Genomic DNA, 16,837 nt, shown 5'->3' with positions numbered 1-16,837 from the left:
ACAGCTGACCAGCTGACGTCGATACATTAAGAGTCACTGGGTCCACGGTGTGCGCGTTTATGTTGGGGTTTACTCTTTGCTGGTTGGGTTTTGACGGAGGCCCGTTGTCAGGTTTATAGTTTCTGCAGAGAGGTTTCCTCCCAGCTCGGACCATCCACCCCCCCCACCCCGCCCCCGGCAACCGCTGCCCTGTCCCTGTCTCCGTGTTTGCCTTTTCTAGGGCGTCACGTGGCGGGAATCGTGCGGCTGCAGCCTTTGCGCACTGGCGTCTTTGAGCTGACGATGTGTGTGTAGGTCCCTGCACGCCTTTCCCTCGCTCTCTGTGGCGTTATTAGTAAATACTTGGTGATGTCCTTGTTTTCTGGACGCTGACAACCCACATCACTGTGTTCAAGCAGCAGCCGCAGCTCCAACCCCTGGAACTCCCAGGAATGGGGCTCCACCCTGGTCCTGGACCCTCCAGGCCCGCCTGTGGTCTCCCATCCCAGGCAGCCCCCCGGCCCACCCCACGCCCACCTCCCCGCTGGTTTCAATCAGCTGGCTCTCTGCACCGTGCTGGGTCCTGTCAGTGGCTGCTCTGGGCGGCCTCTCCGGGGGGGTCTGCCCCTGGGGAGACCCCGTGCTCCTGTCTGCAGCCCTCTCAGTGCACAGCTCCCCAAAAGGTTGCAGCTGGCTGCCCCCTGCAGCCCTGACCTCGTGACCTCCAGTGCCTGCTACTGCTCAGTCGTGGGCATTGTATGTGAGAAACATCCAGAAGCTCGTCTGTTTCTATGGTGACAGAGCCAGGTGAGCAGGCGGGATCGAGGGATGCGTTTTCTCAGATGCATCTTGCTTCTTCCCCATCTCCGCGCTGCCCCCCCTTTCCTCGTCTTCCCCTCACACTCATCTTCTTGGCTGTGTCACCTAATTAATCCTCTGCCTCCTGGAGACCTGAGCCCAGACGCCGCCACCGTCACAGGCATGCAGGGACCTGCCAGTTCGTTAGTTGGAATCTCCGACGTGGAATATGAAGCAGGTCACGTGGTGTGTGTCTCCCAGGTTCGCAGGAGGTTATAGGAGATTATGTGGCTAGAGTGTTTGGTATGGAATGTTCCACCATGTTCCTATCTCTCTCTTTCCTTCTTGCACGAGGTCAGCTTGTAGCTGAGCACAATGGCACCTAAGTTTAATTTGGGCAACTCAGTTCACCCAATAAAGCTTGGCTAGCTGTTCATTGTCTGCCCTGGACACCACCCTCCACGAGCACATACACATATACACACAAACACACGCTCACAGGCGCACACACACGCACGCACACACACACTCGCCAGTAAAGATCCACGAAGACCCAAGCCAGCCGTGACTCCAGCAGGCAGAATCCACATGCCCGCCGTGCAGAGCGTCAGGACAGGGCACTGTGATGCTCGCGGATTCAGTGAGAAAAGGCCCCACTGTGTGGATCTGGGCTGATTTCCCAGGGGTGGGGCCACAGGCTCCAGCCGCTCCCAAGCCCTGGGAGGTCTGGGGAGGGGGGGTCGTGGCCAGAGGCACGGGGCTCTTGGGCTCCCTGCCTTGTGGAGTCCCTGGCTGCCCTCCTGGGAGCCAGTCAGAACCTCACTGCCACCTCCGTGAGCTGGTGACCCGGAGGCCTCCCGTGGCCGAGGGTCAAGGTGGCTGAACTGTTCCAGAGGCCCTGGGCCCTGTGACCACCTAGCCCGGCCACAGACAGCGAGGAGGGCGAAGCTTGTGCTGGCGGGGGTGCCATGCAGGGGGCCCCATCTTCCCTCCCCGCAGACTCGGAGCCCCCGGACCTCGTGCAGGTGAACGCAGGCAGCCTGGCAGGATGTCACAGTAAGTGCTGGGGCTCGGCCCCTCACTGCGGAGCCGGGCCCTTAGCCCCCTCAGTTGCCGGGGCGTCCCCCCACTTCTGAGAGTGGGCTCTGAGCCCACGTGGGGCCTCCCTGGTCCTACCTTCCTGACGCGCCCAGCAGCCGGCTGGGTCATCAGCTCCTGTCCTCCTTGCCTCGTGCTCCAGCCAGAGCGTCCTCCCTGCTTGGCCGTCTCTCCCAACACCTGGACACTCGCCGGATGGCCGGGCTCTGGCTAGTTTTGAGGACACTGGGTGTCCTTGAACAACACCCCTGAAGGAGAAATCGCAGCGTGGACCCACCTGGGGCAAAGCAGACCTGGCAGTTAGGAACCTCGGCCAGCGGGGCCACTCTGTCCTCACGCGGGGCTTGCGCTGTGACAGCTTCGCACTGTCCTCCAGTGGGCAGAGGCAGGACAGGTCTCTGAGCCGCAGGGGATGGAGGGCCCTGGAGCTGGCCTGCCCAGGCGAGGGAGGCACAGGGCCTGCCGTTGCCATGGTCCCCTCTCTGCCAGGCGCCCGACCCATGAGGATTCAGGTTTCACAGAAAGCCCACTGATGTTCCGTTTTACAAATGAGGAAACGGAGGCTCAGAGAGACTGTGCAAGCTGCCCTGAGCTGCTCGGCCGGAGCAGGTGGAGCCGGGGCTGCCGGCTGCGGCGTCCCACTGGCCTGGCTTGTCGGGGGGGAAGCTCGGCCTGGCCCCAGGGGCAGAGGGGCCTTTGCTGACTGCCCCAGGTCCCACCCTAGGGGTAATTAATGGGGACTTGCGTCCTCCTGAGATGAAGTACGCCTGCCTGGGCCCCTGGCAAACCCAGGGGCCCCCACAGAAGGCCAGGACCCATGGAAAGAAAAGCCAGGCTCTCTTCGGACACCTCCAACTCCTCTGAGTTTAGCTCCTGCAAGTGGTGTTGACTCAATGCTCATCTAAAGTGTGGAGCAGCCTGGCGTTCATTGCGTGTCATCGACATGTGGAGTCCACCCTGGGTGCTTGGACCACGTCTACCACCTTCTTCCTCATGACCCCTTGGACCCAGGCACACCTGCCCCAGTTTTAAGATGAGGGCGTTATTGTTTTGAGAAGTCTGATGATTTACCAAATCTCAAAGCTGCTCAAAAGCAGGGTCATAATTTCCAGAAAATTCTGTTTTACTGAAAAATCGTAGCAATTCCTGGTCAGCTTCTTTATTCATTGATTCTTCTAAGAAATCAGTGTCACATGCTGGAGCTGACGACATGCAGGACGTACATCTTTGCTCACAGGTCATAGTTCTGACGCCTGCTTTCCATGCCGACCTCGGAGGAGTGTTCACTCTTCAACTGGTCCAGCTCTCAGCATCGGGCATGCACAGGCCTGACCTCCCCAGACATCAGGCCTCGCTGGGCGACCCCTGTGTGCCCCTGCTGCCTTTGGGTCCATACTGTTGGAGTGCCCCCCTCCCCCATCCAGAGCAGACAGGGTCAAGGAATCTCCCTGCAGCCCCAAGTCTGTAAAGTCAGGACTCCTTCCCCACCTGGAGATCGGAGCCCACAGAGGGGACCTCAAAGCCAGCCCCTGACGTGCCAGAATTTCCTTAGAGACACTGGCCCCGGAGGACGGCAAAGACGTTTATTCATGCGAGCTTCCCACTCCTGTTTCTCTCCCTTTTATGGCCAAGAAAATCAGGCCACAGAAAATTCTGTGTTTGTCCCACCTTTGGTGTCAGTCCTGACCCGACTGTCACCTGGGTGGGTTCCTCGGAGGTCTGTCCGTGGGGCCCTGACCTGCTCCTGGAATCATAGCCCATGTGCCCGGGTCTGTGCCCTCCCACCCGCCGCCCAAAGCTGAGCTGACCTTCATTCCTTCTAAACGGGCGCCCCTGGCCCACATCCCTGGGCATCAGTGCAGCCAGGTGTAAGATCGTGAACAACCAATAGAGCTGTTTTGAATAAAATCCTTAAAAAGAGATCATGCTGGAATGTCTCACTTGCTCTGAGGAGAAGTGGTTTAGAAGAGCAAAGATAAAAAACAGCAGGTGAACCACCAACCAAAATAAGAACAAAGTTTATTATCTATTGTGCTAAGCAGTGTCTTTGCTCTATGGATTCATGCAATTGTAGTAAAAGTATTTATCGAGCTCTTATATGCCAGGTATTGTCTGAAGAGTTGGGGCCCAGGCCCACAGGGCCCCTCCCTCCCTGGAGCTTGCATCCTGGTGGACGGACAGGGAACGCGCGATTCTGCAAGTAAGTAAGCGAGGAGAGTTCTGCGAAGTTCTGGGAAGGAACCAGCTATCTCGCTCTTCAGGGCAGAAGAGCAGGGGCCCACCCAGACCCAGGGCAGCCCTGGGAGCTTCCCTGAGGCAGTCAGTCCTTCAGCGGCGGGAGGGGCGATGGGAGCGAGCCCCGTGAGAAGGGCGGGTGTGCCGGGGGCGGGTGTAGAAGGGGTCTTACAGGCACACGCAGCAACGCACCAAGGTTCCCAGGCAGAAGGAGAGGCAGAGAGAAGGTGGCTGGATGGCGGCGGGGCCGGCGTGCTGGTGCAGGTGCCGAGTGCGGGGGGAGGCTGATCGTGGACTCGTCCCCAGTTCCCACCCCTCCCTGCAGGCATGGCCTCCTCACTCTGACCTCTTCCTAGAGTCGGAGCCTACCTCCTTCATCCTGCCCCTGCCCCGCATCTGGGCTGGGCTGCTTGACCTTCCGAATGTGGGGACAGTGACCACAACTCAAGAGGCCGCAGTGTTTCCTCCTCCCTCTCTATGTCTCTGTCTCTCTCTGTCCCTTTGTGTCTCTCCCATCTCTCTCCATCTCTCTTAGTTCTCCCACAGCCCCATGAACAAGCCCAGGCATACAAGCCAAAGCCATCCTGGACCAGCCAGCCCCCAGCTGACCACCAACTGGCACAGAGTCACACCTGAGCCCCCTGGGACCAGCCGAGCCTGGCCCTCGTCAGAGCGGCCCAGCCGACTCTCAGCCTCAGGTGGAGATGAGAGAGCGCTGTTCTCTGACTCTAGTAAACCTTGAATGGTTTGTGAGGCTGCAGTGGCTGCTCCGTCACGGGGAGAAGCTGGACAGTGAGAACTGGGGGTGACAGTGAGAACTGTGCCTTTTATCCTAAGACCAAAGGAACGCCAGCGAAGGATTTTAAGCAGGGAAGTGTTATGATTGAACTGGCGTTTTAGAAGGGTCATTTCTGAGCAGTCAGAGAGCAGTGGCAGGAGGGTCTCACTCTTTAAGTAGCACATGACGTCACCAGTGTGTCTCTAGGAGACAACGCCTGACCCGTTTGTGTCAGTCAGCTGCTCAGATGTTCGTTAGCTAAATCTTATCAATCTTTCTAGATTTTAGATCCTTGAGTTCCTAGGGTCCTCTGAGTTAGAGGCTACAGATAAGGCCCCATAACCCACCAAAATGAATTAATATTTATTAACCCATCAAAGTACACCATCCACCCACCCACCTATCCATCCTTCCCCAACCAATCACCCATCCACCCATCCATTCTTTCATCCATCCATCCACCCGTCCATCCATCCACCGACTCATGCAGCCAACTGAGGATGAACGTACGCGTCTAGCCAAGTGCAGCTCCTCCCTTGTTCTTTAGACCCCTCATCCCTCACTCCTCAGAGGTGTTATTTCCCATGCCTCCTCCACTCTAACTCCTGCGCTGTCAATTTCCCCACCTCCATTGGCTTATTTCCGATAGAGTGATAAGCATGGTTTGTTTCTTTATCCTCTAAAGAACCTCCCTTGCTTTCCTTTGCCCCCTAGCTAGCACTCCATCTCCCCAGTTCCCCAGGAAGGGAAGTCTGCATTCGTTGCCTCCCTTTGCTCCCCTCCCACACACCACAGGGAGAGTGCTTTTGGTCCATTTTGAGCTCTTGATCAGTAGTTACATTTGAAAAGTATTCAGCAGCTATTTATTGAATGAATAAATAAGTGAAGGACCACATGTACATTTGCTGAGCACCTGCTCGAAATCAAATTTGTCAGATTCTCCTTGCCTGAGAATACCTTCACCCGAACGGTAAGTGGGCAACGTCCGAATGGCCACGTGCGGGATGGAGAACCCTGAACACTGTCGATGCCGGGGAGGGGGCTGCCTGGATGCTACCGCAGGGTGTGAGCTCAGGGCTCTTCCACTGCTTCCCTCCTCTTGCCGAAGAGCTGAGAGGTCCAGGGGAAGTGACTGCATCTTTACTTAGCATCCGCTTTGTGCCAGGGACTGACTTAGACATTTACAGAGATCTGGGCTTGTTGTTAAGAAAGGCGGATGCTGCTCCTCCTTAGAGCGTGAGAACCCAGGTAACTCCTCCAGCCTCACATCCCACCTGCAGAACTGGGGGTTGGAAGAACCTCCAGCTCCTTCTGGTCTTAATCCATCTTTAGGGTCCAGGACAACTCGGGTCCCCCACTGGCCTCTTGGCTCCCCGCTCTTTCCCAAGTCTCCTCCACGTTCCTCATCCAGCCTGTCAGCCTCCATGCAGATCAGCCTTGAATTGCAGGATGTCAGGATGTCTGGAGCTCCCAGGCCCCCGGTGGGGCTGAGGGGAGAACCACGCGGAATATTTAATTGCTTCTCTGCTGCCTCCTGCTGAGCCCTGCCCAGGTCAAGGTCAGTTCTGAGACTGGAGGAGTTGTTTCATAATCACTGCCTCTACCGTCTTCTCCAAGGGTTCAAAAGGAGGCTCAATTTTCGTCCCATTAATATTAATTCCTTTGCTGTGGGGGCTTGTTCTGATGACACATTTGCTTGTTAAATATTCATGGCTGGAGTTAGCGGTGCACTGCACACTGACTATTACAGGGAAAATTGGAGCAAATCACCATTTGCTGCTGTTGACAATTGTCCCTGATTTGTTCCCCTGCCCTTTGAGAGACAGCCTCCTTGTCAGGGACCGCCTGGCCTGGTCCTCCCCAGTGTGCTTGGCTTCCCCTCGGATGTGCCAAAGGCGGTGGGACCACGGCGCTGCTGTGACGCGAGCGCAGGCAGCACAAATGGCCACAGCCCAGGCTCTGCTGCCCCTCGGTGCCCACGTCTTTCTGTCGGCTTTGCAAACGGCGGGCCATGAGGGTGGGAGGGGCGAGGGGTGAGACTTCGAGCATGAAGGGGTCAAAGTCACACTCTAGCCTGGGCGGGGCCGAGAGAAGCACCCCCGACGGGCGTAGCAGGCTCCTTGGTGTAAAGTCAGAACCGGGAGTCTGCGTCCTAGCGTCGGCTGGCTCTGTCCTGCATGGCTAGATCCCTGCAAAGACCTTTAAGGTCAGCCCGCTCGGCCAGCCGTCAGTCAGCAGGACACGGCCGGCTGCCTGCGGCGTTTCCCACGCAGGGCCGCGGAGGGGGCGCCTGGCACGGGCAGCCACGCGGCCGCAGCCCGGGCTGCTGCTCCTGGGCCGAGCCGGACTCCGCAGTCTGCCCCCAAGGCCCCGAACTAACGCCCGGGGTCAGCGGAAAAGAACAGGAATAAATTCCTTCAGGCACAGACCCCTTCTCGGGGATACACTGAGTGTTTTGGTTGCAAGAGTCCCTCGGCCTGGAGACCCGGCCCACTGCCCGTCTTGGTTTTGGTTCAGATCATCCTTCTTCGGTCATTGTTGTTCGAGTCCACCTGACAACTCCCTCTTCCTGATGTAAAGGGACCCGTGGCGGGGATGGGGGTGTGGTGGAGCTCAGAGGTAGAGCGCGTGCTCAGCGTGCATGGGGTCCTGGGTTCAGTCCCCAGTGCCGCCATTAAAATAAATAAATGAAAAATAAGTAAAAATAAGAATAGTTAACAAAAGGAAAAAAGGGACCTCTGGGGCCAGTGGCCACCTGCGCCACGTTGGGGAAAGTCAGGCTCAGAGGCGGTGACATGTTGCTCTGTGACAAGCCGAGTTCCCCCCAATGTCTTCTGCCTCTTCTAGTGCTGGTGCCACAGCAAGGGGGCAGCGACCCCCCCAGTCAGAAGCACAAAGAGGTGTGAGGTCCGAGCTGGTTCTGACTGCACGCCTCTCCCTCAGGGCTCAAATTCTGTTTCTCTAGGACACTCGTGACTCCCCTGGAAGTTCTTCTCATGAGCCTCCAGCGCTAACTGTCCACTGCGGCAGAATTCTGTCCTGCTCTGATGCCTGTTGACTGGGGGTCTGCTGTTTCGCTGTTTTATTTCTAAAAATGGGCTTCACGTACAGGGATGAACGGTTCTCTGTGCTTTTAGGGCCACGGGGCTTTAAATGCCCTCGCAGAGGAGAACCTATCGTCTTGGTCTCTGCTTTTTCTAAGCTTCTCCCAATCACTACCCCTCAGGTCCCCCTGCTCCCTGTGCCCCTGCAGATCAGATGTCTGCACAAATTCTCTGCTCTCCACAATTGTTGGGCCAGAATATTCAAAAAAAAAAAAAAAGCCCAATGATGGGTTATCTCTAGGCTGCCCATTTCAGCTGTGGGTTTCTCTCTCCAGCCAGGAACCTCCCGGGTACCCACCTCCCAAATCAGGGCAGACTGCCTCCTGGCAGCCTCCTCCTTGTTGGGTCCGTAGCACTCAGTCTGCACGCGTTCCCTTTAACCCCTGCAGGGCCCGGCCCAGCGGACTGGCTCTCTGATTATTGCGAATCACAACGCGACCATTTCTTCAGCAAGTATTATGTGGTAGGAACGTCCTGAAACAATAGCTTAGCAGGGAATTGTCTCCCCAGCCTTCCGTGTTAGGGTCTCTTTCTTAACTTGCAGGAAAATATGCAAACACACAGCTTACTGCCTTAAGCATTTCCGAGCATACAGCTGAGTCCTGTTAGGTACAGGGATGCTGTGCACCTGGTCCCCAGAGCCTTCACATCTGCAACGCTGAACTCTGTCCCCACCAAGCAACGTCTCCCCACCCCCCTCCCAGCCCTGGGCAACCACTCGTCTACGTCAGCTTTTCACAGACTTGACTTTTCTAAGGACGTCACGTGAGGAGGTCATACTGCTGTTGACTTTCTGTGACCGACTTATTCCACTTGGCATAACGTCCTCGAGGTTTGCTCAGGCCGGAGCGTGTGTCAGGATCCGATTTCCTCTTGTGGCTGAATCGTACTCCATTGTACGGACAAACCACATTTGCCACTTCACCCACCATGGACACTTGGGTTGCTTCCACATCTTGGCTCTTGCGAATAATGCTGCTACATACATGGGTGTGCAAATATCTATTCAAAAGCTTGTTTTTGGTTTTCGAATGCATATTCAGAAGTGAAATGGCTGGATCCCAGTAATTCTGTTTTTAATTTTTTGATGAATTTTCATACTCTTTTCCACAGTGACTGTATGATTTTATATTTCCACCATCATTACAGCTAGAGAACCCATGACCCAGCTCCATCCACGAGGGGACTGGCACCAGCCCCGCGACCTGACGAGCCATGGCCCTGTTTCCCTGTAGAGGGGCATCAGCCCTGGACCATGCAGGACCTGTAGCCAGCTGTGACAGGCTCTGGACCTGTCCACCAGAGGACTGACACCAACACCAGGACCTGAGGCCCTGTAGCCAGAGACCCCAGGACCTGGCTCTGCCCATCAGTGGGCCATCACTAGCCCCCAAAACCAGCTTCACTCAGTAGTGGGCTGACACCAGCCCCAGGATGACCACAGCTGCCAGCCAACCATGTCAAGACCTGGCCCACCCACCAGCAGGCCAGCAACACCCTGAGTCACCCTGGACCCAGCCCTGACCAAGAGCAGTTGACACAAGCTCCGGGACACCTTGGGCCTTTCAGCCAGCTGCCCCAGGATCTAGACTCACTCCACATGGGGCTGTCATCAGCTAGGACACCCTGGGCATTGCCAGACATGCCAGGACCCAGCCCTGCCCACCAAGTCATCAGTGAATTTAGTAAAGTTGCAGGATTCAAAATTAGTATACAGTAATCTGTTTCATTTCTATACACTAACAATGAACTATCAGAAAGAGAAATTAAAGAAACAATCCCATTTACAATCACGTCAAAAAGAATAAAATACCTAGGAATAAACCTACTTAAGGAGTAAGACCTCTACTTGGAAAACTATGACACCAATGAAAGAAGTTGGAGCAGCACAAACAGATGGAAAGATATACCATGTTCGTGGATTGGAAGGAGTAATATGGTTAAAAGGTCCATACCACCCAAGGCAATCTACATATTCGTTACAATTCCTATCAAAATATCAATGAGATTTTTCACAGAAATTAAACAAATAATCCTAAAATTTGTATGGAAACACAAAAGCCCCCAAATTGCCAAAGCAATCTTGATAAAGAGCAAAGCTGGAAGTCTCATGTGTCCAGACTTACAACTAAACTACAAAGCTACAGTAATCAAAACAGTATGGTACTGGCACAAAAGCAGACACACAGATCAAAGAGACAGAGTAGAGAGCCCAGGAATGAATCCACATGCCTATCACCAACTAATCTACAGAAAAGGAGGAAAGAATACACAATGGGGAAAAGACAGGGTCTTCAAAAAATAGTGTTGGGAAAAAGTGGACAGCTTCATGCAAAAGAACTCATACCATGCACAAAAATAAACTCAAAGTAAATCAAAGACTTCAATGTAAGACCTGAAACCATAACAATTCTGGAAGAAGACATAGGCAGTACGATTTTGACATCAGTCTTAGCAGTATTTTAGGGGGTACATCTCCTCAGGCAAGGGAAACAAAAGCAAAGATAAACAAATGGGATCTAATCAAACCAGATAGCTTTTGCACAGTGAAGGAAACTGTCAACAAAACAAAAAGGCAGCCTACTGAATGGGAGAAGATATTTGCAAACAATCTATGTGATAAGGGGTGAATATCCAAAATATACAAAGAACTCGTTCAACTCAACACCAAAAAAGCAAAGAATGCAATTAAAAGGCGGGCAGAGAATCTGAACAGACATTTCTTCGCAGAAGACACACAGATGGCCAAAGGTGCATGAAAAGACACTCAGCATCACTGGTCATCAGGGAATTGCAAATCAAAGCCACGACGAGGTACCACCTACACCTGTCAGCATGGCTGCCATCAAAATGCAACACACAACAGGCGCTGGTGAGGCTGTGAGGGGAAGGGAGCCGTCCTACAGTGTCGGCGGGAGGAAGCCTGGCGCAGCCGCTGTGGGAGACAGTGTGGAGATTCCTCAAAAAATTAAAAATAGAACTTCATACAATCCAGAAATTCTATTTCTGGGTATTTATCCAAAGAAAATAAAACTAGTTAGAAGAGATATATGCCCTCCAGTGTTCATAGCAGCGTTATTTACAGTAGCCGAGATATGGAAGCAGCCTAAGTGTCCACCAATCAGTGCACACAGAAGATGTGAGATAGAAACACACACACACACATGCAATGGCTATTACTCGGCCATAAAAATTTTGAAATCTTGGCCTTTGTGACAAACGGATGGACCTAAATGATATTATACTTAGTGAATTAAGTCCAACAGAGAAAGACAAATACCATATGATTTCACGTATGTGTGGAATCTAAAAAACAAAACAAATAAACAAGCAACTAAACAGAAACAGAGTCAGAGACCCAGACAGGTGGTTGCCAGAGGGGAGCGAGGCGGGGGACGAGTGAAACAGGTGAGGGAGGTTAAGGTACAAACTTCCGGTTACAAAATAAAGGAGTCCCAGGGATGACATACGCAGTGTGGGGAAGATAGCCAGCAATTGGATGACGTGGGCAAGAGGCACAAAGTTGCAGCTGTAAGATAGACAAGCACTGGGGCCGCGGCGTGCACCGCCACACGTGCACTCACCGCTGCCGTGCGGTGTATGTGGCAGTTGTTAGGAGTAAACCCTAAAAGTTCTCATCAAAGGAAAGCACGTTTTTTCCTACTTCTTTGCTGCTGTGTCTGCGTGAGATGCTGAGCGTTCGCTCAGCTTACCGTGGCCCTCATTTCACGACATGAGTCCAATCACAACGCTGGCCACCTTAACCTTCAGTGGAGCCGCCCGTCAGCAACAGCTCAATGCGACTGGAAAGGAAAACCAAGCCAGCGCCAGGCCTTGCCCTTCTGTGCGACTCTGTAGTGACCGTGAGACTTTGAACTTGTGCCTCCAGGGGGGCTGCCTTTCAAAACCTAGAGACCCGCTTCTCCCTCGGGGTGGACTGCAGACCGCGTTCCAGTAATTATGCGCCGCGTGTGCTTAGAAAGCCCTGGAACGGCAACCTGCCGTCCAGCCAAGCCGCTGCCCCAGACGCCGTGGGCTTGCTGAGCCCGGAGAGCTGGCCCCGGGGATGCCGAGCCCTCGCGCTCGGGGGGGTGGGGAGGACGGACATGATGGCGCCATCTGGACGGGGTTACTGCGAGGCCTGTGTGGACACATGGACGCGTGGTGGCTGTGCCGTCCACGGCGTGTGTGGACCAGAGCTGTTCCGGGCTTTCAGAGGAGGGGGTGGGCTCTCCGCGGGTTCGCGTCGCGCAGAGCCGGCCAGCACTCCGGGAGGACCTGGAAAAGAGACCAGCCCTCAGGGAGCCCGGCTCTCTCCTGGGTCCGGGGGGCGGAGGTGGCGGCCAAGGTGGAAGCCGTACCGGGGCTCTTGCAGAGAAGAGATCCTGGCTGCAGAGCGGGCCACTCACTGCCCACTCTGCTCTGCAGGTGCTGGGAAAGGCCCCCGGCGGGGTCCCCAGACGCACCTGCTGTGTGGCCCTGGCGCAGGGACACGGCTTCACACATCCATGAAGGGAGACGACGCAGCCGTGCCTGGAGGCGCCTCTCGAGAATCATGTGAGGTCGTGTGTGAGCGGCGCCCAGCACGGTGCCCGGAACTCATGCCACGCATGTGCACACGTGTGTGGCGGGTCCCAGTCACGGCCCCTCTCTAGTCCTTGTGTCTCCCGTCCACGTAGTGTGGTTTCTCTTACAACCTGACTTGGGCGCGTGACTTAGCCCCTCAGGATCTCAGTTTCATCCGTCTAGAAACTCAGGCTAAGGGATGGTCTGTAAGGACACGTGGTTTTATTTCATAAAAAATTTATTTGCCCAACGATCTGAATTAAATGGAGTCTTGCAATTAGCTTCTTATTGTCCCTGTGATGAAGGAAGGGGCCGGCTTTCCCGGCATCTCTGTGGTGTCTCGCTGTCCACGGGATGAATGTCTCCACTTACTCTCAGGTAACGGCGCGGAGTGACATAAGCTAATTATGTGCTTTGTAACCTCAAATCAGCAGAATCTCACAATATATCATGATAATGCCTCTGTATTTCACGGAGAACGGCTGGCGACAGACCAGGTTAATTATGCATGCGCTTAATAGAATCCTGGTGGGCGGCGGGGGCGGGGAGACTCCGCGGGGTCAGCGCGCTCCTCCCCCAGCACTGAGGTGACGTTGCTGTCGTCCACGGCCTGAGAGGGGGTTTAGCTGCGTTTATGTGTAGGACGTAAAAGCCGTTACCTTGCAAAGCACTTTATACGACATGAAATACACCTGATTCACCAACAAACTTAGGACTGAGCAGACAAAGGAAGACGGCTTCTGGTTTTTTCCTGCTTTAGTTTTTTTACAAATGAGGAAACTGAGGTTCACAGTTTGCCCACAGTCACGAAGCCACTGTCTGGTGGAGCCTGGGTTCTTCTCAGGACCGTGAGGCCTGGGGGGAAGTTCTCAAGTGAAACGGGGACAGAGGTCGAACGTCGTGCACCCCGGACCACGCAGGTCCCGGCTCCTCCGCCTGCGTGGCCCGTTCCTCACTGTTTCCTGCTTTAGCCGTTCTAAGTTACTTCTAAGCGTGGGCACCCCTTCCCGGCGCCTCCGATGGGGCGCGTGACTCAGGGCTCAGCGGCTTTGCCGTCCGAGGCCGTCGCTGGGAGCCTTAGTCGTCGGGAGAATCTGTGATGGTCCCCGGGCATTCGCTTGTTCAGAACTTGTTCCCAAACCATCGGGATCCAGGTGAGTCCCCGCCCCGCCATTCCAGCCCCATTTTTCTTCCACTGCCAGTTCTCTGTCTTGCTGATGTCAGTCTGTCCATTGTTGTGTGTTGTCTTGTACAGTCTACGTGGGGACCAGGTGCGCAGTGTGTGACAGCTGCTTGGAAACCACGGGTCAGCGGGGGTTCAGTGCCGTCTTAGGCACCTCCCCACGACAGGCTGCATAGCTCGTTCCCCTCCTCAGTGCTGAGTCCCCCTTTCTCACATTTTGGGTCTCAGCTGTGTCCTGGACAGCTGAGGTTACTGGGTGTGGACTCTGTGTGTCCTCACCACCAGACCGCGGTGACCTGCGGACAGCAGCAGCCACTTGGTGGTAACGGGCGCTGCGATGGATGGGTGTCGCGTGGTGTCCCCCTATGAGTGGCTCCTGCATCGCAGGCAGGAGGGTCCAGCGTGCGGCCTGCGGTGGCAGGAGCTCCTCGGGAGCGTGCTGGTTGCTGGTGCAGACACCTTCTGCACGTTTGCACGTCATCACCAGTGCCGGGCAACCCTCTCCCCCAACAGGGAGCAGTTGTTCTGCGTCCAGGGGCTTGGTGAGTCCTCTGCAGTGCGGGTAACACAGACACACTCCCTTCTGTGGCCGCTGACCTCCTCTAAGTGCTGGTCTCTGCTTTTCCTCTACGTGCATCATTAAGAGCCTAGCCTAGCGTGGGAAGGCCACGAGACGCTGAGCGTGGGGCTGCTGGGCGTCCACGGTCGGCACGTCGGCAGGCAGACAATGGGACTTGCCCACAAAGCCCAGTCTCAGCTCCCCTCAGGGCAGACAGATGCTGAGCAGGACAGAGCATCGTGTCCCAAAGAAACAAGGCCGCGGGTCTCAGGCAGAGGACCCAGCAGTGAAGCAGGATGCCGGCTTCACGTCCCTGCAGGACAAGCCTGGCCCACGGGGAGATGCGACTCCCACTGGGCGTGGCGGGCGAGGTGTCGGGACAGTTTCTCCTCCGTCCTGCGCTGCCCGGACTCCCCCACCCAGGGCAGGCCCCGGACTCTGCTTTCTTCCCCTTGCTTCATCACCTGCCCCACGTGGACCCCCGTGTGGGCATGGAGCTCATGGAAACCACACTGATTTCCGTGTCTGACGTGTCTGTGTTGGAAACTGGACCTTCCCCCTTAACAGCTGTGTGATCTTGGGGAGGTCGTCACAGCTTAATGGGTCTCAGTTGCTTTGGCTGTGGAATGGAGTTAATACCTGTTCTCTGGGTTCTCCCCCCGTGGTCAGGACGGGGTCAGAGTCTCTCTGATAATGTAATTAGAATGACAGGCTCTCTCCCACAGGCTGATGAACACACGACTGTAGCACAAGCCGAGGGCTCAGTCCGAGGGGACGGTTACGAGTCTCTGAGGATCAGACTGTGAACGGTTCGCTCAGGCACCGAAACGGTTCCAGCGCCTGCCCGGCTGGACGCTCTGCACTCAGCCCCGCGTAGCCTGGGCTGAAGCCGCGGCCAGGAGCTCTCAGCCCGCTGAGCCAGCCACCGTCCGTCCTCCTGAGCGCGGTCTCCCGACTCTGCACTCCCCGCGCCTGTGTGGGGCCCTCCCCTGTGACGGAGGCGACCCGACAGCTCTCCCTGCTCCCTGCTCCCTGCGGCCCAGGGCGTAGAGCGTGCCCGCCCAGCCCCCGCGGGAGAGTAAGAGGCTTTCACTGAGTTGGTGGTTAGTTACACTGCGTCACGTTTGCTCTTTACTTGGAAAACTTGTTTAACGTCTCTAAGCCCCTCTTTCCATCTTAAAAACAAGGTAGTGACACCCATTCATAGCACTGTTGTGAGATGTGGAACGAATCCCGTTTGTAAAGCTACTTGGGGTGGTGCCCGCCCGCCGTGGCAAGTCGTGGTCCCCGCCTCACCCCCCGCCGGGGCTCCGAGGCGCTCACTCGCCGCGGTGTTCTCTCTGTGGAGCGGGAGGGGTCCCTGGTTAAGGGTCAGAGATCCAGGTCTGGCAGGTGTCTGCAGTCCCCTGCCCGGGGTTCTTTCTGGGGCGCAGGAACACCTGTGTATCTCTCCTTCACAGAAGTGAGGTACAGGTAAGGGGGGAATGCGCTTGGGAACTCTGGGAACCCTCTGCACGTATGAGTGTCCATCACTAATATTTGGCGTCTGGGGTGATCTTGAAATCTGCTTTCCATTAACTGCGTCTTTGCTCTTCCTCCCAGATCATTAATAAGATGGCAAATCCAGCCTGACGTCCTGCAGCGTGTTTGCCTCCCGGCCCCTCACAGCCTTGCCGTGCAGGCGTCACCACCTTGCCCACCGAGGCCAGTCCACACTCGCTGCGTTGCATTTATTTTAGATACCATTGCAGTCAGCTGCATGGAAACCCTGGAAGGTGACGAAACTGACACTTCATTAGCATCTAAATACGTGTTATTTATGACTATTTGTCCCCTGCTTAGTGCTGTCTGGGGACGCTTCATTTGTCCAGCCTCACGGAGCAACAAGATGCTGTAACTAAATGAACTTTGCAGATAACTGAAGTTTACCAATTTGAGCAGCAAAACTTAGACACACACACACACCGTTTTGAATTTTAAATGAAAACGTTCCTAAGGTGAATGACGCACTTTCTTGTGTCCAGAGCAGGAGGCACGTGACTCGACCGTTCAGCGCTGACTCCGCCCTGTAGAGCCGAGCTGCTCTGGCCGGCGGCCGTGGCGCTGCGTCGGGCTGCCTCCCGCATGGAGCGGCCCAGACCTCTCGTGACCTCCGAGTTTGCAGTGGGATCCCGCTCGCAGCCCTCACAACGAGCTGTTGGCAGTTTGGGGTGGTAGGTGTGCGCGTGATTTACTTTCTTTATAAATAAAAAATATGTAGTGATGTGCATTTCTCTAGTGGGAAATATCGTAAATTAAGTAAGTGCGGCGTCTGGGAAACAGGAAACACGTGGTGGCGGAGCAGAGGCTGAGGGAGTGGCGTGGTCCTGGCCTCGAAGGATGACGGCGATGCTGAGAGGTGCGGGATCCAGGGGTGAATTCCTGTTAGAAGGAGGATGCGATTGAGGCACAGGGCCGTGCTCAGAGTGGGTTTCAGAGCCTCGAAGGTTAATCTCCATCCAGACGCCCCACTCGGCCCTTGACCTTGGGTAAGTCGC

The 16,837-nt window shown here is 55.4% G+C and overlaps 1 long non-coding RNA gene across 1 annotated transcript in view; it reads left to right on the top strand.

The window, feature by feature from the left end:
* LOC116668864 overlaps positions 1-16,562 on the top strand; it is a 29,873-nt gene extending 13,311 nt beyond the window's left edge. The window contains exons 2-3 of the long non-coding RNA XR_004326082.1: positions 15,026-15,378; positions 15,903-16,562. This is a non-coding gene — a long non-coding RNA (uncharacterized LOC116668864). The remainder of the gene's footprint in view (positions 1-15,025; positions 15,379-15,902) is intronic.
* Positions 16,563-16,837: the final 275 nt, after the last annotated feature.

This window comes from Camelus ferus, chromosome 15, assembly GCF_009834535.1.
Source record: "Camelus ferus isolate YT-003-E chromosome 15, BCGSAC_Cfer_1.0, whole genome shotgun sequence".
Classification (NCBI taxonomy): Eukaryota; Metazoa; Chordata; class Mammalia; order Artiodactyla; family Camelidae; genus Camelus; species Camelus ferus.
Note: the sequence above shows the minus strand (reverse complement) of the source record. Positions and strands in the feature narration are given on the sequence as shown.